This window comes from Meriones unguiculatus, chromosome 5 (genome assembly GCF_030254825.1).
Source record: "Meriones unguiculatus strain TT.TT164.6M chromosome 5, Bangor_MerUng_6.1, whole genome shotgun sequence".
Lineage (NCBI taxonomy): Eukaryota > Metazoa > Chordata > Mammalia > Rodentia > Muridae > Meriones > Meriones unguiculatus.
The window spans coordinates 12,486,541-12,513,584 of NC_083353.1; the positions used below are offsets into that span (position 1 = coordinate 12,486,541).

Here is a 27,044-nt window from a genome sequence, read left to right on the forward strand (position 1 = left end):
TTAGTCTTCACCTCAGGCAAAGATTAGCAGTTCACTCTTTGGATTTTAAAAAAACTGGCTATATATTCTAGGTAAATAAGATGGCCCTCAAGCTTGAGAGCCACGAAGATAAACAAATGTTCACACCAGGAGACTCATCCCAAAGGAAACGAAAAAGGGGCAAATGTTCCTGTATTATCCAAGAATACATGGCATATGTGGGTTTGCATAGAGAGAGAGATGTAAATGCAGGTTCGCTTCAGGGCTTATTTACATGATAGGAGAGAATGTAATGGACGTTCTGGCTTCTTTGTAAACTCACTTGTGTTTTGTAAATATGTTTTGTTTTACTGCCGAGTGTGGGATTTTAGTGGGCTTTCGCTTGTCCACAGCTGATAATTGTCTCCTGCGGGGTATGTCTTTGCCAGCTGCTAACAACCTGCCTCGTGCAGCATGGAGAGGTAGGTGGTCTAGGACTGTGATGAATACAAAAGCTGGAAAAGAGAAAGGGTAGCATGTGGTGATGTTGTGTGGCTTGTGGCAGTGTGGGGAGACCAGAGACGATGGCATGTCTGCTCTGCAGCAGGGACACTTTGTGACGTGGCAGCTTGGAGGGGACTGCCTGTTGCTACGGAGATTGCCAAGGCTCCCAAAGAATCCATAGACCCTAAACAGTGGGGAGAAGTAAAGGGGTCTGTTCCCTTTCTCCCCACTCTCTCTTACCTAGGGTTGGAGGGTCAGAAGGAGAGGGTTCAAGGAGCCCCAAATTTTAGAAAGTTTTCAAAATGAGTGCAAGAAGAGAGCTTTAAGTAATACTCAACTTTAATAATCTCAGTTGGGGGCCAGGGAAAGTAAAATGCTACTGACAGGCCAGGGCTCAGTCAGTAAAGTGCTTCCTGCAGAAGGATAAGGACCTGAGATCAATGCCAAGGACCCACCTGAAAATACTGGGTGTGGTGACACAGCCACCACGGTGAAAGTAGAACAGTAGAATTCCTGGAGCTCGTGGGCCAGCCAGGCGAGTTGAACTGACACCTTCTATGCCAATGAGAGACCCTGCCTCAAACACAATGTGCAAGATGTTCTGAGGAAAGACAGGTTTATATCTGCCCTACACACAAATATATATATATGTGTGTGTGTGTGTGTGTGTAACTTTTTAATATATATTCAAATGGAATTGACAGTCCAATTAAATTTTTTAGAGAAATAAATTTGAAACAAATAATTTTTCCATAGATGTCCATATGAATTTATGGTGATGAGGCTATTTTCTGTGAAGGGCATGACTTGATACTATTCGGCTGATTGTGATAAATCTGATTATAATGACATCTGGCAATCTTGCCTGTGATGTGCTCTGCACTTGTGTATGTGTTCTGAGTGCCTCACCTCAGCACCATACTCTGACACCGATAACAAAGCACGGCAGTAGATGGGCGGATAAACAGCAGAAATTGATTTCCTGTGCAGTTCTAAAAGCTGTAGGCCCTGAGATTGAGTCTCCAGCAGACTCCCTGAGTCATAAATGACAGCCTCTGCCTGTGTGCTCCTGTGGTGCAAAGAGAAGGGAAGCTCTCTGAAGACGCTTTTGAGCCCGTTCATAAGGGTACTGATTCAGAACCTAATCGCTTTCCAGAAATGCCTTCTCCACACACCACTGCAGTTTTTCAGTTTTGACCTAAGAATTCTCGACAGCCACATCATTAATTACTGTCTCTAGCACCCAGAGAGTCAACGCCCAACTAAATGTTTGATTTCTTTGGAGATCTGATCCCATGCAGTTACCAAATCAATCAAAGGTGTCATTCTGCTGTTTCCTTTAAAATAACTTTTCAAACCCAACCCAAGAATTGTTCATTTCCTTTAAGTGCTAGAATTCAATTTTTGGTTTGAGATGTGAACATTTTACTAAGTTTATGAATGACCTCATTGTCATCCTAAAACATCGGATAAACCAAAACAAATTTCATTCAATTTTTTAAAATTATGTAGTCCATTTAGTGTAACTTCAAAATGTAATAATTTAAAAAGAGGAGAGGGAAAACCCACATGACTAAAATAATTGCATCTTTCAGGTAAGCACTGTATAAAATAGATAAATCTCCATGAATTCTACCCTTTAAGTCAATTTGTTTGGCAAAAAGAGACTTCAAATCAAACCATAAGCTTATCTGCCAGAAAAAAAAATGTAAGTGAATGTTAATTACTTTCTAATATTTGAAGACAATGGAATGCCAAGTGGTGGTGGCACGCCTTTAATCTCAGCACTCATGAAGCAGAGGCAGGTGGATCTCTGTGAATCTGAGGCCTATGGAGTGAGTTGCAGGACAGCCAAAGTGACATAGAGAAACATTTTTGTTTTGGTATTGAAATATTTGGTATTGAAAATGTGGTATTGGTATTTTAATACCAAAAAAAAGAAAAAACATATAAAACAAATTATTAAAAATTTTAAGCAGTTTCAATATATAATAGAGATTTGACTCAACTCTCTAAATATCAAAGTCATTTTAATTTGCATTTCTCTGATGGCTAAAAATGCTAAACACCTTCTTAAATTTTTTTTTGAAATTATAATAACTTCTAACATTTCTCCCCTTCCCCTCCTCTCATCAAACCTTCCCATATATCCCTCTCCTGTCTCCTTCAAGTTCATGGCCTCTTCTTTAACTGTTATTGCAAGAATACATATACATGTATATACAAACATATTCCTAAATATAACCCACTTGGTCCATATAATGTTACTTGTATGTTTGTTTTCAGGGCTGATCATTTGGCCCTGGACAGTTGTGTCCTCTTCTGTGGGGAAGGGCAGCTCTTCGGCCCTCAGCTTTCCTCAGTTCCCGTGGTTCTCTGTACAGGGCTGAGGTCTCCTGGGTATTTCCCCAGCCACCCTGGTGTGTTCATCAGTGTCACCCTGTTCAGCTCACTTTTAGGCAGTCATGTTGTTGAGACTTTATGGGTGTAGCTTCTGACATTAGCAGGAAACATACTCTCACAGTAAACGCACTGACTGTCTGATTCTAACAACACATCTTCTTAAATATTCATTGCCCATTACTAATCCCTCTTTAGAAAATGGTCTGTTCAGACCATTGGGCCTTTATTGATTGACAGTTTTGTTTGGTTTTGTTGTCTGTTTGTTTGTTTGTTTGTTTGTTTGTTTGTTTTGGAAGTTTCATTTTTTCAGTTCATTATATATTCTAGATACTAGCCACTGTCTGAGGGATACCTGGCCGATTTCTCCCATTCTGTAAATAATCTGTTCATTCTTTTGACAGTTCCATTGACTGTGAAGAAGGATTTTAATTTCTTGTAACCCCACCTATCAGTTCTTGGAGGTGTTTCCTGTGCTGTTGGGGTTCTATCAGAATTTAGCACCTGTACTAAATCCTTAGTGTTTCTTCCTTTAGTAGTTTCAGTGTTTCTGTTTTTAAATTAAAATGTTTGATCCAGTTTGAATTGATATTTGTGAGAGCTGAGAGATATGAGTCTACTTTCATTTTTCTACAGGTAGAGATGCAATTTTGACAGCACCATTTGTTAAATAAGCTGCTTGTTTTCCAGTACATATTTTTGACACCTTTATCAAAAATTAGGTGTTTGTATGTGTGCCCTATTATCTCCGGGCCCTCTATTAAATTCAAGGAAGACAACAGAGTAGAGTGGAAATGGGAGTACTGGGGGGTAAAAGAGTGCAGAAGTGAGGGAGGACAAAGAGATGGTAGGAGGACAAAGAAAAGGAGAGGAGAATCAAGCAAAATGAAATATTATGAGAACTTCACACAGAAAACTATTATTTTATAAGCTAATTTTAATAATCAAATTTTAAAAATAAGTACAAATTAAAAATGTATTTTGAGAACAACAACAACAAAAAGAGAGAGACACATATCCGTGTGCTGGTTGTGTCATCGCCACAAAGCCTTGTCATATCATCATGAAGTCTTCAGAGTTGTGGTTTTGTTGCTTGGACCAAACATCAAGTATACCCAATGACTGGAGCCTGACACAAAGCAGCTGCTTCAAAAATGCTTTCAATTACATGAGCTAATCTTTAACAGTGATTTTTGAAGCTATAAACAAGTTGCATTTTCTTCTCATGTTTTCAGAATAAAGATCAGAGTAGGTTTAGCTGTAGTCATAAGTCTGAGCTGAACTGAGATGTGAGTGCGAGCATACAGCCTGATGTAGTGAAAACTCTGAAGTGACGAAGAATGTTAGCCCCCATTAGACAATGACACCGTTAAAGATGCCGCCATAACCTCAGAAGGCTGCGGTTACAGTCTTTATACCTTCCAAAATCATATCCTAATACTCTTTTTGATTTTCAAAAACTATAACTTTGATTTTACCATTTTCCCTAATCATTAAACTTTTCAAATGTCTTTTATCCCCTAAAATTTACATCTAGTCAGAAACAATTTTGCTTTGTTCCTGAAAAGAGGACATTTTACCCAAGCAAACAAATAAACATAAAACAATATCATTAATATTGATCAAGCTTTCGTATTCATTTCATCAGAATTGGTGATAAAAATATACTCTTGTTAAATATTTCAGTTAAGTCATATTGATTTATTGCTTTTCCATACATGGCATGTAAAACAGTTAATGAGCCCTGTATTTTTTTAACTTTGGCAGGCAGCATAAAGTAATTTTCCATTTGTGATTAGAGAAATGTGATATTGTGATGTAATGGGAAGCTCCCAAAGCCAATCCGTGCTGCCCTTCTCCTGCCACTCTCTTGCCATTCTCTCACCAGCACAATTTTTGTGCACAGAGAGGCTCTAGAAGCTACAGGAAGAAGACAGAAAACAATCTTAATAACAGCAGAAAAGAAAAAAATAGATGCACAATGGCTTCAGCTAGTAAAAATGTCTTGAAACAAAATGAAACAGACCAGGGTGATAAAGAGTGACCCTTTGGGAAAGAAGATAATATAGCCAACATCCCAAAAATGCATGTTAGAAATTGAGAAAGGCCCCAGTGCTGTGTAACTACATGTTCTTTTTCCAGGCTTTGTGGAAAATGTCAGGGACTGAGGTAGGTGGACAAGGGCAGGAGAGGAAGACAGACACTGCTGCTAATCTTACTGAAAAGAATATTCAGGGAAGTTGCCAAAATATTTTCTTTTATACTATGGACAAAAGAAACTAGAGATAAATTTCAAGTGTGGAACTGAAATGATAATTGAATCGCATTACAGACCGTGTGTTTAAAATGACTTGATGGGAAGAGGAATGAACCCAAGTGGGAGGTAGTCAAAGGAAATGGCAGGGCCAGGCCATGCTCCTGTTAGTCATTATTTCAGAAAGAGTAAGCATCTACACCCACAACAGTGGGAACATAGGAATCGGAACAGACAGGGCTTTAATAAGGGGCACAGGGAAGGATGCCTCATGAAAGCAAGAGGACAGAAACTGCCATGTTGTCAGAGGAAAGCGTCGGAGAGCGCGGGGGAGAGAAGATGACAGGTGATCTGCAGAGCACAGAGTTTTGTTTTGTTAGGTTTTTAAGATATATTTCGTGTGTGTGTGTGTATGTGTGTATGTATGTGAGTGTATGCCATGTGTGGGTGGATGTTCACAGAGGCCAGAAGAGGCTGTCAGAATTCCTGGAGCTAAGTTTACAGGTGACTGTGAGCTGCGGTATGGGTCCTCTAGAAGAGCAGCAAGTGCTCTTAACTGCTGAGGCATCTCTCCAACCCCGTTTTTTGTCTTGTTTTGTTCTTAAGATTAACCTCCTATGTCTCAGCTTCCTCCTCCTTTTAGTGAAGTCTAAGTGACTACCTAAAAGTAAACTAGCACACAGTTAGGAATCTATAACTGATATAAATCAATAATGCTTCCTCAGTTGTAAGAAAACTCCTTTTGTTATAACAATTAATAACATATACAAATTATTTTAATAAGAATATCTCATGTTTTCTGCATGATAATTTTTTTGTAATTCACTTAGAGACTAAGCAACATGATTTCATATTCACAAATAAGACAAGAATTTTTTTTTAAATCCTGGCTGTCCAAGCTCACATACTAGTAAGTGATACCTACAGCCCTGACCCAAATCCAGGAGTACTGAGTCTAAAACTCTATAGATCTGACACTCAAATACCTTTCTGAATAATAGATAATCCTTACATTTTCCCAAAACTCACAAAATCATGGTCACTACTGGAATGAAGACTTAAAAGCAACAACTTAACTAACATGAGGAAAGCATGTTGGTCAAAACATGTGGTCAAACACTCAAAGCCAAGAACAAGAGGACAACAATACCAGCTCTTGTGTATGGTGTACGTGTTTATGCACAGGTGTGTGCAGGTACACACGAAGGCCACAGGTCAACATCAAGTGTCGTCTCCTATTGCTCTCCTTACACGGTCTTTTTTTTTTTTTAACAACTATTTATTTTGTGTGTATGTGTCGGAGCACATATGCAACCATGTGTTCAAGGAGGTCAGAGGACAACTTATGGGAATTGGGTCTTTCCTTCCACCTTGTGGGTGCTAGGAATCAAACTCAGGTGGTGGCAAGTGCCTTTACCCACTGGGCCATCTTGCCAGCCATCCCTCACCTTATTTTTTTAAGACAGGTTTTCTCGTTCAATGTGAAGCTCTTTGATTCACCTGGGATGGTTGGGCAGCAAGCCCCAGGATCCTCCTGTCTCTGCTTCCCAGTCCTGGAATTATAAACACATGTTGCTTCACCTGGCTTTCTATGTGGTTTCTCGGGATCCAAACTCAAGTCTCCATGCTTGCAGAGCAGTCACTTTCCCCACTGAGCCATTTCTACAGTCCTCCAGTTGTGCTAAGAGAAGAACAAAACTTATTCCAAAATCTCCCACCAGCATGAGGTCACACAGCTTAGTCAATGAGGCCAATGAGGAAGGGGGAACCCAGGAACCTGTAGGGCTGGACACATGAACTTGGCAACCAGAGAGAAGAAAGTGCTTGGAAACAGGAAAGGGGAATGGATATTAAGGAAGTAATTAAAAATGGCAATCACAAATGTAAACGAATCATTCTTGCACATGTGGAGAGCTGGGAAGTCAATTAACAGATAATACATACTAAGGTGTTAATTGCCCCATACACACCAAGTTCAATGAAATCTTAGTATAAGAGAACAAAATATAACCTCAGACCTGAGAACTACCAGACACCAAACAATAAAATTAACTTAAGATCTGAGAGAGGTAGCAACCTTTCCCCACTGACACTGGATCGCTTGGTAACATGGGCACAGAAGTACACTTAATTTCACTTGTGTGGACTGTTTGAACATTTTGTATTGCCCCAAATGTGTGGGACAATCATCCAACTACATTAGTCTCCTCTTCAAGCTGCATGCTCCAAAGTAATTACCCAGTGATTACTACCATCTTAAAGGGGCCTTCGGACAAGAGAACCTAGAGAAGAGGCCTTCCAGCGGGGCCAGTAGGCCATTAATTATGTACTAGGATGGAAAGAACAGAGCATCACCTACAAAGGTGACATTTGGGTCTGACACCCAACTCTGCATATGGACATTCTGGTAACCCCCCTCAAATGCATGCTGAGGGGAGGATTAGAGTTCAACCCTTGCGTCTGGTTTGCTCTTGCCCTTCCAAACATGAAGGTATGTGTTCTGAGAGGCCCCCATGTTAGGGCGCAGCAGCTGACTGGTTCCTTAAGGAAGTCTTGCCACCACCCTCCCTCTGCCCCCATTCCATTCACTACCACCTGCCCCTGCACTTCATCATAAGTCTCCTGATGGTGAAGATGATCTTTTATTCGGTCCTACGTTTCCAAGCATCACTGAGTCTTTAGGGAAGTGTTTCCATTGGGTCAGCACACAGAGACTATGTCCCAAAGATGGCCGAGGTTGTACCTCAATCTGGCAGCCAAACTTACTCACACGGTATGTAAGAGTCTCCCAGGTGGTACTAGTTTTGAAGATATGAAGGGGTCATAGAGAGCAGCTGAGGCTTGGCACCGCGAGAGGCCAGGAGAGGGCGTTAGAGAAGGTGCAGCCTCAGTGACAGCTGCTGAAGGCCCAGGATTGAAGGGGTCATGCAGAGAGGCTGAAGCTTGGCACCACTAAGAGTGCCCAGAAGAGGCTATTGGTGAAAAGTTCAGCCCAGTTGCAGCAGGAGACCCTGACCATTTTGAAGATGCCAGTACCAAGGGGTGACCAAAAGGAACAGCAGCAGTGATGGAGTGGAGCCAGCTGGAATCTGGAAGACAACTGTATGCGCTGTGCACTTTTCTGGCATGGCCATCTGCAGCACACACAGTCCTGTTTCCTGTCTTCTCCTTCTTCCAATGAGACTGATACTTCAACCAAAGACCATTCATGGAGATAACCTAGAGCCCCTGCTCAGATGTAGCCCATGGCAGCTCAGTATCCAAGTGGGTTCCCTAGTAATGGGAACAGGGACTGTCTCTGACATGAACTCAGTGGCTGGCTCTTTGATCACCTCCCCCTAAGGGGGTGGGGGAGGAGAAGCCTTGCCAGGTCACAGAGGAAGACAATGCAGCCAGTCCTGATGAGACCTGACAGGCTAGGGTCAGATGGAAGGAGAGGAGGACCTCCCTGGCAGTGGATTTGAAGAGGGTCATGGGAGGAGAAGAGGAAAGGAGGGTGAGATTGGAAGGAAATGAGGGAAGGGGCTACAGCTGGGATATAAAGTGAATAAACTGTAATTAATATAAAAATAAAAATTAAAACAAAATAAGAATGAGAGAAAAAAAAGCTGAACAAGCCATTATTAGCAAGCCACTTCTCCGTGGCTTCTGCATCAGCTCCTGCCTCCAGGTTGCTGCCCTGTTTAGGTTCTGTCCTGACTTCCTTCATGATGAACAGTGATGCGGAAGTGTACACCAAATAGGCACCTTCCTCCGCTCGCTTACTCTGCTATGGTGTTTCATCACAGCAATAGCAACCCTAATGAAGATGGCTAAACTTCCATACGTTAAAAGGATGAAGGTGGGCTGGAGAGAAGGCCAGTCGGTAACGTGCTCACTGGATGAGCATGAGGAACTGAGGGCAGATCCCCAGAATTCTCTTAAGAATCAAAGAGCTGTGGCACACAACGTTAATCCCAGCACTGAGGGGGAGCAAAGCCTGGAGGCTTTGGTGGGCTTGCTAGCCAACCAATCTAGCCAAATGCTGAGTTCCAAACTCAGTTGGAGAAACTTTCTCAAAAGACAAGGTTCTTGACATTAAACTCTGGCCTTCACATGTAGCTGTACATGCAACACACACACACACACACACACAATGAATCTATTCATTGAATAATGGTTATAAAAAGTCAAAGTGCAGACTGTCAAAGAAAATATTTAACCATCCCTCTGAAACATGACCATAAAATCATACAGATGAATGCTTTGATGGCTTGAGTGAATGCTCATTAGAACACACCAGCCTGTGCTGTGTGTTAACTCAGAAAGCAGACAGATGAATAATGTCAGATACTCCCAGAGGGACGAGTGAGGTGAGGGCACTGATGTCATAAGGCCAGTTTGACCCCATGGTGTTTTAGAGAACAACTGGCAACTGGAAGATCCCATTCAAAGCAGAAGATACAAAAAGCATCAGAAGCTAAAAACACTGCCAGAGCCTGTGCTTACAGGAAATAGCTGAATCTAATCAAGGGAAGAATAAACTAATAAAAGTAGGTAGAATAATTCAAAGCTTTTGTCAGGTTGGGTTATATGCAAATTTTGCATTGTTATGGGTTGAGGTATGACCCATATGATGAAATTCTAACTTCCTGAGTTACCTGAGTGTGCCAGGTTCCTTCCAGCTTCCAGTGGCTTCTCTCCCGAGAGTGTTCTCTGTGGGAAGACTTCCACTGGATCATCCATTTATTCTCCACAATGTCCAAGTCCATGTGATTGGCATAATACACACCAGTGGATCACAACCTTTATACACTAGGATCACCTGGACATCTTTGAAAACTACCAATGTCCAGGACACACCCAGAGCAGAAGCTCTTAAGCCAGCCCCGGTGTCTATGTGTTTAAACTGGCTCCAAGCAGCTACAACTCAGCCGAGGCTCAGGACCTTTGGTCTAGATGGGAAACCCCCAGTGTAAACAGCCCTGGCATTTCTGTCTTGTCTCCCAGAACAAATGAAACTGAGTTAACTTGCTTTCAATACCTGTCCCTTCGCCCTCAGTTTTTGTGCCTTTTGTAGTAAATTCACAGTCTAGATGCAAGGACACTGAGAAAGGTTTACTAGAAACAAAGCTGCAAATTAAAAAGTTAAAACCAGATACCATAAAAAGCCTGAATACAGTCAGAAAAACAAATTCTATGCTCAAGTAAAACACATGTCCCGGGCACCACATCCTCCCACCTTTGCTGTCTGCTGTTGTTTGTTCCGAGCTGAGATAATCAGTTTTGTAAAGAAAGCATAGTTCAGACTCAGTCTTCCCAGGAAGTCATCCACATTTTCTGTTTAAATGACATCCCTTATGATGTATGAATTTCAAAGAGGCAACCTCCAAACTCATCTCAGGTTTTCTTAGGCATTATTATTCATGGAGACCTATTTGCGGATATCTGCAAGCTTCTTTTCCAAAGACTCGGGACCCCTACTGCAATAAACAAGCCGTTTACATGGCGGAAATGAAAAACCTGCCACATCTGCCAAATGAAGGCAGATGTGCCTGGGCATAGAGGGCTTGATGAAGAGAGATTAGAGAAGGCTAAGACCTGGGTTAAAATATATCAAACTGCAGAGCAGCGGGGAATTTACCAACAACTAATGGGAATGGATATTAGTGCCTAGATCGTGTGGCATTTTTTTTTAAAAGAAAGAAGACTGTATGAAGGCTCTAAATTCTCAGCTTTAGCCAAACCATAACAATTTCCCTTACTGCTTCCTCCTCCGTGGGTGCCATCTGTATGCATAAATACAGATCACCTGCCCTCTGCATCCAAGACAACAGCTTTGGCCTAAGACATGGGTCACAGTGGATTATAGCAGAAGCCACTCAGCAATTCCAGCACCTTGTCCCACTTACCTGTTCTGTGTTCTCCTGCGAGCCGGTCCTGGATCACATCCCTGCAAACCTCCAGCTTCGAGTTCACTGGTTTGCTTCAACCATCAGTTGGGCGGCCCACTTCACATGTCATCCACTGTTCTAAGCCCTCTGGACAGAACTCACTCCTTCCTTCCAGCAGGCCTCCCTGTGTACTTGGTACATCTGAGACTTCAGTGTCACAGGTGAGGAATGGCACAGAGATACTGAATACAGCCCTCCAGGTCACACCACGAGTGAATGGTGGAAACACAGCTCACTTCTGGCTTCAAATTTCAGTTCCTGATATCAGCTACACATCTTTCTGGCTACCATGTAGCTAAGTCATGATCTGCTCTAGCATTGTAAGTTTAAAATCAGCCCATCCTCTTCCCATTTCCGTATGCCTCTAAGCTCCGCAGCTTCTGATATTACATATTTCAAAATAGCTGAAAAGAAATACTAAATGCTTCAGGGTAACACATATTCTAAATACCCCAAGTTAATCATTAGGCAAAATATGTGCAAAAAGACACACCTTGCTTTACCTCATGAATATGTGCAATGTATATGTCAATCAAAAGAACAACAATAGGAGCTGGGGAAATAGCTCAATTGGTAGAGTGATTACCCACAATGTTCTAGGTCCAATACCCAGCTCAGCATAAGCCATGCTTGGTGCAAACCTGGCACACGCCTGAAATCCTAGCACTCCAGACATAGAGGCAAAAGAATCAAGAGTTAAAGTTTCCTGGACCTTTAACTGGTTTTGCATGTCAATTTGACATAAGCTAGAGTATCAAGAAAGAAGACTCAGTTGAGGAAATACCTCCATGAGATTCACCTAAGAGGCATTTTTTTTTTCAATTAGTGATCAGTGGAGGAGGGCCCAGCCCATTGTAGGTGATACCATCCCTGGGCTGGTAGTTCTACGTTCTAAAAGTAAGCAGACTGAGCAAGCCATGGGAAGCAAGTCAGTAAGCAACACCCCTCCATGGGCTTTGCATTGGCTCCTGCCTCCAGGATCCTGCCTTGGTGAGTTCCCATCCTGACTTCCTTTGGTGATGAACAGCTGTTGTAGCAATTAAGGAAAAATTGAGTGTTGGGATACATAATGTTTATTATTAGCCCTAAGATTATCATGGCAGTATTATTTGACCCACTATCACAAATAATGAAACACAGATACCTGATAGATTTATAATTGTCTTATTTACCTTGGGCCAGGCAGATATTTCAAAAACACTGTCTCAGTAACCTCGCCGTCCATTTCCCAGCACCCCCCCCCCCATGCCTTCCACCTTAATCAGCGTCATCTGGTCTACCTTCCATACACAATCCCGTGGTACTTGTTTATATTCTTCATCTGGGCCTTTTCATGCCATTGTTGGAGTACTTTTTCTCATGTGGTTTCTTCTCCACACTAATCCATCGTGGCATACTCCTTCTTCCTCTCTTCTTGTCCCTCTGTTTCCCATGATTCTCTTGAACCCAAAGCCCCAGAACCATACCCACACCTACCCCATTCTTCCCTGCCCCGGTATAGGCTGTTTAATCAACCAATCAGATATAATGACTTAGTCACGTTTACACAGTAAGGATAGGTTTACACAACAAGGATAAATTTAAGCAGATTTTGAGGGCTAGCATCAGAATGACCCCAATAAACAGCAATGTGGAGATGTAACCTTTCCTCCCCAACTTGCTTTTTGGTCACGATGTTTCATCACAGCAAATGAAACCTTAACTATATGGTGAGCAGAAGGCCATTCTGGGATGCATGACGCTGTGTCCAAAGAATAAAACACGGGCCTGGAGCAGCGGTACATGCCTGAAATCCCAGCACTCAGGGAGGCTAGCAGATCGCTGTGAGTTCGAGGCCAACCTGATCTACAAAGCAAGTCCAGAACAGACAAGGCTACAGAAAGAAACCCTATCTCAAAAAACCAAAGGGTGAAAAATAATAAAATAAGGGCTGAGGGAGATGACTTGGAGAATAAGTGTGCTTCCTGCACACGCCTGAGGACCTGAGCTCAAATCCCCAGAATGCACATCCATTCAGAATGTACATCCATCCTGGTCAACTCAGCAGCGGGGACACAGCAAAGACAGAGCTTCCCTCTTCAATCAAAGCCTGTCAATAACCAATAATTCAGAGGAAAACTGAGGTGCCCCATGAGACCCTCCCATTCCATGACTGCTGAGTGACAAGACCAGTCTTACGTGGGCCCAGTGCCAGTAATTACAATTATGCTGAGTTCATGGCTACAATGGCATTCTGTAGCTCTTTACCTCATCTTTCCATTCCACTTCCCAACTCCTCTTCAGCAACCTTTCTGGTTTGGGATTATATCTAAAGATGTATTTGTTTTTATTTCTCTGTTTGAGATGTGGCTGTGTGTTTACATGTGCACATGTGTGTTTGTTCTCATGTGCAAAACAGAGTGGTAGAACCCCTGGACCTAGTTACGGGTGGCTGTAAGCCACACAACATGGGTCCTAGAAATTGAACTTGGGTCCTCTGCAAGATGCGCAAGTGCTCCTAACACGGAGCCATCTCTCCAACCTCATGGTCTGGGACTCACTGTTATGCTCAGGACCAAGATGGTACCAATCCAGTATTAAAGCATGGCCACCGCCCATGTGAAATTCACGAGGTAGCTAGAAAGGCAAGCGTACTGGTGACCTTTCTCATCCTGAAAGGATCAGACTAACTTTGTAACCTATATGTCTTCTAAAGCCTATAGTTTTCAGTTTTAGATCCAGGTTAAGCTAAAGCCTCTTAGGACCTTTCCAGAGAATGGAGGAATATGACCCTATCTATGTGGACAGATATAAAAAAAGTGAGCAAGCAATGACCTTCACTCAGCAAAAAGAATGACCAGACCCTTGTCTTCGAGATAGTGTCTCTTAGCAACCAACCCAGATGGCCTCAATCCTTCTTCTGAGTAGCTCCTGACCTCCAGCCAAAAGCCCGAAGCCCTGATCTTCAAGGATGAGCTAACCACCCCCACCTTTAATTACAGCTGCATCCACACTTGGCAGGACTGGCCAAGCTTGAGCACCTAAGACTAACCAATTATCTTACTTTATAGCTTCCTCATCCAATCCTAAACTGCCAAGACTGCAACTTCAAAATTCCCATTCTTTATCTTTTAAAAACCTAAAGGCCTTTGTCTCCCGGTGCCACTCTTTGCTGACCAGCAGGGGTGACCTCATTGTGCAATGGTAAATAAACCTCTTGCAATTTTGCAACGATAAGATCTGGTCTCCTGAATTCTCTTCATTGCTTCTGAAAATTAAGCTCATGTTGGGCCTAACAACCCCTGTGACAGAACACCCATAGACACAACTAAGGGGAGAAGGCTTTGTTCTGGCTCCCAGCTGCACGGCAGGGAAGGTGTGGTAGCAGCCATGGCAGTGGGAACAGCTGTGACAGTGCAACTGTGAGTATGCTGTCTGAATGACGAATACACTAACGTTTCTGAACACTTGGGCCCCAGCTGGTGGTACTCTTTGGGGTGTTATAGGGTCCTTTAGGGTGCTAGAAGAAGTACATTTGGGAGTACAGCTTTGAGGTTTTTACAGCCTGAGCCACATCCTCACCTCTCTCTACTTTCTGCATGTGTATGTGACTGGCCAGATTCCGGCTGCCACTGCCATGCATACCCTGACTATTTCTATGCTTTTCTCCTACCATGACGGACTCTATTCCTCTGGAACCATAAGTCAAAATAAACCCTTTCTCACTAAGTTGCTTTTAGTCATGGTATTTTATCACAGCAACAGGGAAGTAACTAATACAGTGAGGCAGCTGATCACGTTGCCTGGGGAATCACCAAACAGAGTTCCGGATGCTCTATAGCCCCTACCCCTGCCTATACCTCTATACCCCTGTGTTTATTAAGGCATAAATACTTACTATTGATATATCTTTTAGTAACGCTGCTGTTAATCCTAAACAGCTGTATAACCAAATCACCACACAGAAACTATGATTTATTTAGTTAACCTAGAACACAATGCTGGGCAATAGTTACTCCATCCTAAACCTCCAAGGCCTCATAGTTTCCTAACATTTAGATTTCCCACATTATACTTGCTTTTTGTGAAATCTTAGGTCTGGTTCATTCTCCACGTTGTTCCAAGACCTCTCCTCCTGTTTCTCTCTCCCAGTTCTGTTCCTCTTCCTCCCACTCCTTCCTGTCCTCTCACTCCTCCCCCCTCCCTCCTACTCCTTCCTCTCCATTTCTCAACATTGTGGCTGGTTGTTTTATTTTGGCCTGTTTACACAAAGTTGACACAGGTGCTTAGATAAGTATCACAATGCAATGTCCAGACTGAAACCAGAGAGTGGGGGAGAGAAATTAGCATTTGAATGAACAAGGGTAAGGTGTATACATTCCAAAAGAACATTATACCAACATCCCTGGGACTCATTTTCTCCACCGAGGCCCCATCTCCTGAAGGTTCCAAGGTTTCTCAAAACAGGTATCAGAAGTCAGAAGGATGTTTATGATTTCTTTGTAGTGTGGGTACTTTTACTAACTTATTCAGTAGATAGGAATGGGGATAAGTACTTTGTTGGAGCCAGAGAACAATAGTAGAGACAAACTCCCTGCCATCAAGAAGTTCACAGTTGGACTGGGGGATACAGCTGCCTCAGGAAGATCAAGCCACGGAGTACAGCTTGAAGAAAGCTATTGATAATAGTCCACCCAAGACAGCCACAAACACATATTCTCTCCCTGTTCTTAGTTGCTTCGGCGTCCTGCCTTTACTCTCCCATGTTAATGGCTATAACCTAAAACTGTGGTCTAAAAATAAGTCCTTTCTCCTCTGTGTTGCTCTCCGTCAGAGTATTTCATCACATGAATGAAACTAGAGCACTGCCCAAAAGCCAGCTTTGCGGGAATTTTTTTAGTTAAAATGCCTTGACCCCGTTGTAGAAATTCCACAGTACTTCATGTGTGTTCAGAGCATTGGAAACTGTGTCTTATTTAATGGAATAGTGTTAAATTTTGTAATATAGAACCATGTAATTTTTCAAATATTAAAAACTATTATCTTTGTATGCATAACACTACATCCAGCACCTAACATCCTGGCATCCCTGGTTTTTGTTTGTTTGGTTGGTTGGTTTGGTTTGGTTTTTTAAACCATAACTGGTCCTTGGGTTCAATGAAGAGAAAAAGAGAGAGCATTTTTTTCCTTTGGTTTTCCTCTAATACTGCAACAAAGAGTGATGTTGGCAAACATTTATTAAGTCAGGCAGTGTGATAAATTCTTTAAATGGATTATCTTGTTTAATCCTCTTAATAATCCTATATGAAGTGGCTACCGTAGTGAGCCTTAGCTTCCGATGAAACACACGGTGACTAAGCAGGTTGCCAAGCAACAGGTACTTAGCAGATAGTGATGCTGAAAGCCAAACCCAGGCCATCTGACCCCTCTCAGCCACCATCGGTTTCCTCTGCATTAAAAGATTCCCTCCAGGAGGGAGAAGGGCGATTTGTGAGATTCAGCAGGCCAACAAACTTATCCTGTGTGGGAAAGCTGATTAACAAGGCCCTTCCTCCCTGAGGTTATGGAAACGCTAAACAGCTGCCTGGTCCTGTCAGGCTGCGCACAAGCCCTGCAGGGAGCTCGAGCGTGCAGCTTACTGAGCAGCCACCACTGGTTGATGGGCTCTGGGTGAGCAGCTGCCTCTGAGTCGTGCCCACACCGGTAACTAACCCCGGAAAAATGTCATCGGCTACCCTGTTACTCTCATGGCACCGTTACTTTGCTCTGTAGTGGGTTCCCTCTCTGGCGTGAGTGGATGTGCTGCTTCTGTGCTAAACCCACACTCAGTAGCCTGCGCTTGCAGCCATTTCTAACTGTGGCTGTGCACGCGAACAGGACGTACTGAGCGCAAACTGAGAAATTAACCACTGGAAGACAGCCCACACCTCAGCAGTGAGACGCACTCCAGGCCTACAGAGCAATGCAGAGACTACTTAAGCCTCCATTTCCTGTCTCCCCTCTCTGCACCTTCTCTTGGTATGAGAAGTTATTTTATTCTTGTACCATTATTTTGCTGTATACAAGCTTTGAAAATAATTATCACTGTTCCATTTCTACTCTTTCCCTGTTTATTTGTTTTACTTTTTAAATGAGCGTGTATGTATAAATGACCAGCATCATTAGTCATTTTTAGAATTTTATCCAAAAATAATATTTATAGATTATCATAAAGGGAGCCAAGATTCTGTATCAGATTGAGGTGTGTGTGTGTGTGTGTGTGTGTGTGTGTACATGTGTTTGAAAGACATTTGATAAAGTTTAGATAGTTTACTTTAGCTCAGAGGGTAAGGAGCTCCAAGCCTGATGACCTGAATTTGATCCCTAGGACCCACATGATGAATGGAGAGAACTGACTCCCACAAGTTCACAGACCACCAATGTATGCTATGGCACCACACATGGGAAGGGAGGGAGGGAGGGAGAGAGGGAGGAAGGAAGGATATAATGGATGACAGATTAGATGATGCATAGATAGAATGTATTTTTTAAGAAATACAAAAAAACAATAACTAAGATCAACAAATTATATACAAATACAACAGTTGCTAAACATAACTAGAAGAAATTCTGAATTATAAGTTTCATTAAAACCAATCTGCAATATAGAAAAGAAAAGAAAACATATATCTGCAGCTTCAAAATCTATAAAGCAATATATAAATGCAATAAAATTCAACAAAACTGCTATGAAAGAATAGAATTTTAGCAGCTCCTTCAATACCTAAAATGAAAACCAAAGCATCACTTTGTAAAAAAAAATTTTTTTTAAATAATGAAATTTAAAAAAAAACTAAACTATGACATTAACACATGCTGTTTCCAGCAATTTTTGAACATTAAGTAGAAAGAAGCATGTATGTAAAAGTGCACAGCAAAATGTAAAGCCACTGGCTGGTATATATTTGAAAAATCTTGAACTCAAGTTAGTTATGGTGCCTCAAGCCTATAATCTCAGCACTTGGGAAGCTGAAATAGAAGGATTACTACAAGCTCAAGGCCATCCTAGGCTACAGAACGAAAACCTACCTCAGGAAAATTGTTGGAATACACTAAAAGTCTGGTGAAATTTAAAACCATGGTGTAATGCCGTATCAGACCTTCCTATGCCATCAAGGAGGCTGAAAAGCCAGAAGACACTCAGAGGATTTAATGTTTCCACCATTTAGAAGGATGTAGGCAGCCGAAGCTTCCAAATATCTCTCACCCAACAAGATCACTACAAACTGAGAATTTTGATTTACCGACACTGACATAGCCAAACATGATACATAGGATGGTTTAAAAACAGAAATTAATCTTCTTTCAGTCTGGAAACCAGAAGTACAAGGCCAACACGTCCCCAGATTTTGTGTTCTGGAACCTCTCTTTCTCTCACAGATGGCCTGGTACATGTCCACATGGTGATCACTGGGAATGCCAGTGCTCTGGGGGGCACGGTCATGGCTGAGGTCTCTCAGTGTGTCCTACCCTCCTTCTCTTTCAAAGATACTAGTCATTGGGTTGGGCCCACCCCAAGCACACATTTTAACAGTCAGCTCTTTATAAGACCTAGTTCTACTCACGTTCTGAGATACTGAGAGTTTGTATTTCTATATATGGATTTTGGAAGAACACAGCTCATCCCCCAATCAGAGTCCCCTTAGAACTCACCTATGTGCTCATAAAGATATTTGCATAGCATCTTAATTACATTTTCTGTAATAACATTTAAAAAGCGGGAAATATTGAAAAATAACATAAACACCCATTATGAGGAGGATGCTAATGAACTGATGTGTTTTGGAATAATGTACTTCTGTTAAAATGGATTATGTTTTAATTTTAGCATGAGTACAAGTCACGCATTTTTAAAATATTTTATTTGTTCTTTGAAATTTTTGTGCATTGAGACAATGTACTGTGGCCATAGCCACTACTACTGCCTTTCTCCACCATGTTCTCTCCCTCCCAACTTCACGTCCCTTTTTGATTAGTAGTGTTGGCCCTTGAGTCTAATGAGTGCCACCCATAAACATTGGCATGGGCCAGTCCACTGCAGCAAGGCCAACGTACCATGGCCATGTCCGAAGGGTGGTGACTGCACCGCCCTCGGCAGCTGTCAGCTGCTGACAGCTCCTCTCCCAGTGGGTAGGCCCATCCATGGTACAGGGGCTCTGCCCTACATGCGTTGACCTGCAATTTTATTTGGTACAAATGTACCTGAATACATTTGTATAAGGAAAATCGTATAAATCAGAGAACGATTCACACAGAGTGATAACACTGATTTGTTATGTTTAAATATGCAGAATAACATACATTTTTTTTTCAAATCCACTGGAAATTAAAACAAGAAGAGATCCAGGAGCATAGTAAACAATGAACTCAGCAACTGCTTCTGAGAGTGAGCGGAGAGGAAGAGCCCAGGAAGGGTGAACAAGGGCTCCAGGCAAGCTGGTACTCTACTCCTTAAGCTCCAGGTATTTGTGATAGTATTATCATAACGAACTAAAATTAGAAGATTTAAAGAATTGTGTTTTCTTTTTTTCATTTGATTTTTATTGTAGAATGTTTGTGCACCACATGCTTGCAGTGCCCACAGAGGCCAGGAGAGGGAGTTAGAGTCCCTGTAACTGGAGTTAGAGATGGTTGTGAGCCACCATGGGAGTGCTTAGGAAGTATAGCATGTCCCCTCCAAGGTCATCAGTGCTCTTCACCGCTGAGCTGTCTCTCCAGATCCTCTGTGCCTTCATTTTCTTGTGTAATGTTGTTTAAAACTTTTAGTTAGGAAGGGGTTAAAATATTTTTAAAAAACAATGTAAAAGGCTCAAGAACATGAAGATGAAACAAAGCAAAAGAAAAAAAAATAGAGTATTAATTTAAGATGAAATGCTTACAGCCAGCAGGATGGCTCAGTGGTTAAAGGTATTTGCTGCTAAGCCTAACAAATTGAGTTCAATGCCTCAAACCCATATAATAGAAGGAGAAATTCAACTCCCAGAAGTTATCCTCTGGGTACCCTATGTTGTAGTACAAACAAACAAATAAAAATTTTTAAAATAATGAAATGCTTAAACTTCAAGTTATTATGATGTACAAATCCTACTGAAAATGAAAAGAGTAAAAAAGTGCAATGATAAACAACAAAAGTTGATATTGAAGAATATGAATTAGAAAACAACATTGAATGCTGTACTGAATTTAGATATTATTCTATTTATATCCTTAAATCCATTTAGGATTAAAAAATATATATCACCTTTCAAACTGAAAAGAAAATAGGTTTTCTCATTTAGCTTTCCCCACGACCATCAACAACACATTGACACTGACCTTGGGGGAAAAAAATCTACTTAATACTCTTCTAAAATTGGATTTAAGCATAGACACCTATGAATAGCTCCCTTAAGAGTTTGAATATTGAATTTCTCCTGGTTGAGATCCAAACGCATCTGAAGCGGAGGCAACCAAGCTTGAGTTCAGGCCAGGGGAAGAAAATGACTGAGTATAAACCAAAGTGGCTAGGGCAGGTGGTTCTGGAAAAAGAGCATTGGCAAAGGCAATCCAGCTAACCCACAACTCCTTTGTGGGGTGACTGTATCCTACCGTAGACTACTCTTAGCGGGGGGGGGGGTAAAAGGTGAGCTACTGGAGACACCCAGTCAAACGCAGTACATGAGGAGTGCTTCCTCTGTGTATCTGCAATTGATAGCAGCAAATCATTTGCAGATATTGACCTCAGCAGAGGGCAGATGACATGAGTACAAGACTTCAATGATGCTAGTTAAGAAATGAGTGCGATCTCCCCACAGAAATGGCTGACACTGGCCAAGAGTTCTGAGATCTGTTCACTGAAACTTCAACAAGACCAGACAAGGTTCAGGAAACACGTTTTTACCAAGATACACCTGTACCAATGCAGCAACATTGATGATGGGGCTGGGATTGCATAAGGTTTCCATATGGAGATGCAACCAAATACTTGTAAAGTTTGGTCAGGAGGACAAACGACTTTGGTACTATCCCAAGAGCTTGGTCCTGACTCCCTGAAGGAGCATCCTTGCTGTTCTCTGTATCTCAGGGAAGCTCCTGATGCTTCACCGACTCTCAAAATCTGTGAGCTATGAAGAGTAGACAGTGGGAACTTGTTATCCCTCATTTTCTTAGACCTTGGCAAATGATAGGCATGCTCCTCGAATGGGTGGTAGGATGAATAAACCGAGATCATACCATTGGCACATGCTGCAAGCCTCATTGCCCTCCCCTTGGCATGGCTTCTCTCTGTAGGACTCTGATTTTCTCATTCCACAGTAACACCTACCTTATTTTTTTTTATTATTTTGTGTTATGTGTATAAGTGTTTGCCTGCATGTACGTCTTTGAACAGCTTTTGTGCCTAGTGCACACAAAGGCAAGAAAATGGCATTAGATCCCCTGGAACTGGAATAATAAATGGTTGTCTGAGTGCCATGTTAGTGATGAGAATCTAACCCAGATCCTCTACAAGAGTAGCCAGTGCTCTTAATCTCTGAGCCATCTCTCCATCTCCAACACCTACCCTACCCTATTAATCATCCAAGTTTTCTTCCACCCAGTCAAGTCTAGGTCAATAAATGTTCTGGTTAATTTTATCAGGGAACTTAACTCAATCTTGCAAGACAATTTGAATTAAAAATTGCCTAGATCACATTGGCCTGTTGACATGTCTATATGTAGTTATCTGGATTATTAGTTGATGTAGGACACAGGCTGCTGAGGACAGCAACATTCTTTACATGGGTGGTTCTAAACTGTATCAGAGAGCTGCCTGCCGTCCAGCAAGCAGCATCCTCCATTATTGCTGTTGCCTTTCTTTGGCTGTGAGTGAGTTCCTTGATTGTTTAGATGCTGCATGGAATAGCAGGTATGCTTGCTTCAAGTTTGACTTTGAGTTCCTGCCTCGACTTCCCCTCAATGACATACTACAACCCGGAACTGTAAGAGAAATAAACCTTTATTCTCCGTAGCTGCTCGTGGTATTTGTTACAGCCACAAAACTGGAACTAGAAAAGCAGCAGTTCACCTTAACTTGGGCCCTCACTATCTGATAAAGAACACTGGAAATGCACCAGGATGCCACACTCAAAATATTTGGGCAGAATCCAGAAAACAATCCATCAAAGAGGGAGATTTGGTATCTTTTCTCATGGGGAGGTCAGGTTAGATGGCCTCTAAGGACATGTCTGACTCTAAAAACATTTCATTTTCTAGTAACCATGGAATAATCGGTGTCATGTCCTGAGGTTTCTCAGCCTCCGGCTCTGCTGAGAACCAGCGCTTCTTGACATAGCAGCATTTCCAGCACCGATTCCTACAGCTGCTATAGGAAGCCAATCACACTGAGCATATTTTCCGGTATATATTAATATCTCTGAAATGACTGTGTCTTACAGTCGGTAGCTTGGCCTTATTTAATTTCCATCACTCTGACATAGAAATGATGGGTCTCTTACAATTGATGAGGCCTTAGATTCACTGGAATATATTAGGTCTTTGGCAGGTTCCTTAAATGCAAATACAGTGATCAGTTCTTTTTATCCTATGATTTTCAAATGCATATGAGCTGCAGTCTTAGCTATATACCCACAGGCTTTGCCTGCAAGCCTCTTTCTGTTTTACTAGGGCAAGAACTAAAATTCCAGTTATTCAACCACTTGGAAGAAAGATAAGCAATAAGGAAACACCTCCCTGTATGAAGTGAAGCCTTCTTTTGGAGCTGCTGTCATTTCCCTGAGCAGTTCAGGCTCATTGGTCGCTAAATGAAACTCTTCAGAAGCCCAGCCCCAGGTAATTCCTGCAGCCTCATTCATAGCCATCTCTCCAGCTTAGAATTTGATTCATCTTGTTAAGAAAGCCTCTTACTTCTTAATTAGCCATCAGCCAGGGACCCACAGGCAGTCTCAATCTCTCTTGAACTTCCTCTTCAGTGGAGAGAGATTGGAGTCCAGAGAGAGACTGCAAATGGCGTGGATCATTCACCAAGTCACAGATTCTAGCCCCAGGAACTTCTGATATCCATCCACCTGGGGCCTCCCAGGCTATCTGTGAGCGCCAAGATATGCGGCCTGTGGAGTAGAAGGCAGAGTCTATAAGAAGTAGAAAGCACCTGAAAAACAAAGTGGCCCCTCCCTCTCCCTCCTTCACTCTCCTCCCCTCCCCTTGACTAACTGCTTCTATTTATTCCTGGGCCCCTGTGGAAGATACACTCCAAGGTTGGCCTTAGTAAGTCATATCCGTAATCCTCTCCCCTCAGATGCAAATTCTGACGGGCTTCTACACACCATAGTGCCAACAAGGTGAGACTCGGAGTCTGATTAAGTCACATGATATGGGGCTAGGGAGAGGGCTCAACTGGTGAAATGTTTGCCAACCAAGCATGAGGATCTGAATTTAGATTCCATAGCACCCATATAAAAAGCTGGACACTAGCCTGGCCCGGTGGCACACGCCTATAATCCCAGCACTCAGGAGGCAGAGGGAGGGATCTCTGAGTTTGAGGGCAGCCTGGTCTACAAAGGGGGTCCAGGACAGCCAGGGCTACACACAGAAACAAAAAACAAAAACAAGAAACAAAGCTGGACACTGGCACATACGCCTGTAATCCCAGCACTGGGGAGGAGGAGACAGAAGCACTCCTGGAACTTTCTGGCCATGCACTCTAGCCAAATCAGTTCAATGACAGACCCTGTTTTTAAACATATGTAAGGATCCCCTGGCAATGGGCAAAGAGACACCTTGTTGATGGTGGTGTGCTTTTATTAGTCAGGAGCAGAGCAAATGGCAGTCCCTTGTTCATCCTAGCTTGATGCCTGGCTTACTGGTCAAAGCTACCTCATGCCTAGGGCTCATAAAAATCGAACCAATTAAATCCATGCCCCTGCAGTGCACAACACAGGTGGGCCATAAGTACCCCCCTTCTGATACACCATGCAGCACGGGTGGAGGATGTCACCCTGGGGCCACCAGCCACATGCCCAGCCTGCAGCAGGAGCCACCACAGTGTGTGAGTATGTGGTCAGACGGGAGAAAAAGAAATGGAGCAGCTTCAGCATTATGAAGAGAGATGGAACTGGAGACTCCAGGGTGGAGAGGGGTGGCCTGTTCTGAGTGGTGAGCCTGCCACCTGGGGCCATGGTAAAGTCCCAGCCCAAGCCAGGGGCCATGTCTGGATTCTGTGGCTATGCAACAGCAGAGGTCAGCCTAGATGTCCATGGCTCATATTACCACTACAGAGCATGGGGACTTCCTGATTGGGGCCTCCGCTGGGACCACATGGATGTTCAAGGGCTGTGCATCGCTGGCCATCTGTCACTGCATGTGGCACTCTGGAGAGGCGGCCTCATCTCTCACTGCTGGCAGCGCTAGGGAGGGCTGGCCCTGTGCCTCACCCAGGCAGCACAGTGGAAGTATGGTGTGAGTGTCAGAGAGATAACCCCACCACTCCTCTTCCATGAGGTGGCATGGTTGCAGGGGTGGTGCTCCCTCCCCCGACCCCTGCCAGCTCCAGTCATGAGCCCTGGAGAGCTCTCCGTGCCCCTCACCAGCTGCAGCACTCAGGAAAGCCGGTCCTGTACCCTGCCTGGACAAAGCTGACCGTAATAGGGGAAAGCAAGTGAGCCAGCCCTGAGGGCGAGAGCATGGAGAGCTGACCCTGCCACTCCTCCATGCTTACTACCCGAGGCGGTCAGAAATGCTGACCTCAAGGTTGTGAGAGCAGTGAATTGGCACTGCCCCTCACCAGCTGCAGCACTCAGGAGAGCAGGCCCTACACCTCACCTGGACAGCACAGCAGAGTAGGGCTGGCTCTGGTCAAGGGAGCTCAGGTGAGCCAGCCCTGAGGACAGAGAGAGAGCTAGCCCCATCACTCATGTGCCCTGAGGTGGCCTGGGTATAGACATGAAGCTACCTCACTCTATCCCCTCCCCCACCACCACCCCTCACCACCTGAGGCATTTGGAAGAACTGGCCCTGGGGTCATGAAAGCCTGTGAGCTGTCTCTGTCCCTCACCTGATGCAGCACAGTAAAACTGGCCCAGTGGGGGTGAGGGGATAGTAGAGTTGGCCCAGCCACTCCTCTGCCATGAGTTAGTGTCAGTCAGGTGGTGACGCCCTCCCCCTCCCCCTTTGTTACCTGCAGTATCGGGAAGGACTGGCCCTGGGGTCAGGAGAACTGGAGAGCTAGACTTTTACTGGCTATAGCGCTTGAAGAGCAGGCCTCGCATCTCACTTGGCAACACAGTGGAGCTGGCCCTGATGGCAAAGGTTTTTTTTTTTTTTTTTATGTTGGTGTGTGTGTGTGTGTGTGTGTGTGTGTGTGTGTGTGTGTTTTATTTTGGGGGAGGTTGCAAAGGCAAAGGGCAGATATCAGGAGGAAAGATGAGCAGGACTGGGCTGCATGATGTGACACTCACATACAGTCAATAAAAAGTTTAAAAAATTACTGCTTAAGACACTTCATTCATATAACATATATATCACATGTGTGTAGATAATGCATGTATTATATATTGCATATAGATATACCTATATACTATATAATATATATACATATCATTTATATGTATTATATAATACATATTATATACATATTATGTGAATGAAGTGTGTGTGTGTGTGTGTGTGTGTGTGTGTGTGTGTGGTACAGAATATCAGCCTCAGGCCTCCACACACATGTGCTTAAAACTTACATTACACCAGGCTCTAATTTAACAGCCTGGATAGAGAGGTCCTCTGCACCCTGAAGCCAACTGCCATGTGTGAATTGCTGATGGGAGGATCACGTGGTCTGGGGTTGCCTAGAGACACTGAGAGCTGCCTCCTGCCACTAACAGACTAAGAAGCTGTGGCCCTCAGGTTCTACTGCAAGAAAATAAATTCTGCCAAGGACTCAACATGAACTGGGATTGGATATAGACCCAGAGGAGCCTCCAGATATGACCTAGCACAGACTACATGCAGGAAGACACACACACACACACACACACACACACACACAAACAAACAAAACAAACAAAAAAACCTTGTGAAACAAAAACATATTGTATTCAGTTACTATGGTTTCTGCAGCAAGAGAAAATGAACAGTCTCCCTTCTACTCCTTCACTTCCTCTCTCTGTATCTGTAAACATCCATTCACATTTTATATATATATATATAATTATATATTATATGTATAATTACACATTATAATTATATAATTATGCATTATGTATATAATTATGTTTGTGTATATACGTATATGTATATGTACATATATGTATGTATATATATACACATATATATCTGGAAGGATAGGTGCAGAGACAAAGACAGAAATACGAGTCAACTTTGTTTAATGAACTGAACTAGATTCCAAAGATACAACCAGGATTAAAATAAATAATGTCGGGGAGAGAGAGATGCATCCATGGTTAAGAGCACTGGTTGCTCTTCTGGAAAATCCAGGTTAGGTTTCGAGACCTCACAGGGAGACTCACAGTTCTCCAGATCTGCCACCCTCCTTTGGACCCTGTGGGTACTGTATCCATGTGGTGTGCATACACGTAAAAATAAAAATAAACCAGTCTCTTCGAAAGGGATAACACACGTGGTGTGGTAGTGCGGGCCTTTAGTTCTATCACCTGGGAGGCGAGGCAGATGAGCCTCTGAACTCAAGGCCAGTCTGGTTTCCAGAGTGAGTTCCAGGCCGCCAGGGCCACACAGAGAAACCCTGTGTTGAAAAAACAAAAGCAGGGGTGGCGGGTAGCTGGAGAAATGATTGCAGTGGCCCACAGCTGCCCATAGCTCCTGTTCCAAGAGATGTGATGTCCTCTTCTGACTTCCCACAGGAACCAGGCACACACATGTTGAGCATACAGACAAGCAGGTAAAACATTCATACAATAAAAATGGATAAAGGAAAAAAATTAAAAACATATAAAAGATAATATCATTTCTTTCTTTCTTGGTATTTTCTT

The 27,044-nt window shown here is 43.0% G+C and overlaps 1 non-coding gene across 1 annotated transcript; it reads left to right on the forward strand.

Moving 5' to 3' along the window:
* The first annotated feature begins 23,795 nt into the window (after positions 1–23,795).
* LOC132654419 (small nucleolar RNA SNORA48) lies at positions 23,796–23,939 on the forward strand. The gene has a single exon (XR_009592071.1). It is a non-coding gene; the product is annotated as a small nucleolar RNA SNORA48 (small nucleolar RNA).
* The last annotated feature ends 3,105 nt before the right edge of the window (positions 23,940–27,044 follow it).